Consider the following 1,057-nt stretch of genomic DNA (forward strand, 5'->3'; position numbering starts at 1 on the left):
AGGTGCAGAACTTGCTTGTGTTGAGGTAACAGTCATATGCCTAGGGTCACCAGTGCCATGGATGACCATGACAGGGTGTGAACTGCTCCTGGATAACAAGATAAAAACCACGGATGTTCCAAGGATCAAATATAGTCTGGGAATCGAAGGCAATCACCAGTTGCTTGAAAAAAAGAAAGGAAGAAGATATTGGCACTTTTGAGGAAGCTGTGAAAGTTTGGGAGAAACATGGGGGAAGCTAGAGGAGGTATGCGATGGATTTCTTCGTTGAGGTTGGAGAGATGAATGAGAGGTGGCAATGACCCAGAGGGTAGCAGTTTCCTCTAACAAACAGGGTGGGAGGGGGGTGGTTACTGGCCCAGGGAAATTAGCCTAGATGTGATTGTTTGATAAACCATGGCACTATCCTCTTTAAACACCACGAGAGTGTGAGGGAGATCACAATTTCCATTTCAAGGCAACTCTAAACCATGGAGTAGACACCATGAGTATAGCTCACCCTCAAGAGTTGAAAAAATTTAAGGACAGCAAGTTATCACTGAAATTAAACAGTAGCAGACATGTCCAAGGAAGGGGATTTGATCCCTTTATGAATCCTGTGATAGATAAATATGTAGAGATGACCGCTAGGGGCCACAGCAATATGGAATGGAGGTAATACAAGGAAGTAGTGTCATCATGTTAGAAGCCTCCAAAAGAGTATAAATAGTGGCTACGTTCACCAGAGAAATAAATTGCTTCCACCTGTCCCTTCTCCAAAGGGCTTGTGGTGCGATCAGGTCATGTACATTTGTCATATTAAATTATTTTATTTAAAACAACAGCAAAAAACTCTGATGACTGCCAAGATCAGGTCCAAAATCATCTGACTGACATATAAAGTCCTTCATCATTTGGTCCCAATCTACCTGTTAAGTAACTTCATGCCAAAAACCCCTTTCCCCATACGGATTTTGCCTAGAGCCACACCAGGCCATGCACTGTTTCCCTCAACATGCCTTTCACAAAAAGATGTTCTTGCTCTAGCTGTTCTCGGGCCTGCAGTGCCCTTCCCAGC

General features: G+C 43.7%; 1 pseudogene; it reads left to right on the forward strand.

Moving 5' to 3' along the window:
- The first annotated feature begins 484 nt into the window (after positions 1 to 484).
- On the forward strand, positions 485 to 705 carry LOC107526871 (small nuclear ribonucleoprotein G pseudogene; annotated as a pseudogene).
- Positions 706 to 1,057: the final 352 nt, after the last annotated feature.

The sequence above is a fragment of the Miniopterus natalensis genome, chromosome 2 (assembly GCF_054644295.1).
Source record: "Miniopterus natalensis isolate mMinNat1 chromosome 2, mMinNat1.hap1, whole genome shotgun sequence".
NCBI classification, from domain to species: Eukaryota; Metazoa; Chordata; class Mammalia; order Chiroptera; family Miniopteridae; genus Miniopterus; species Miniopterus natalensis.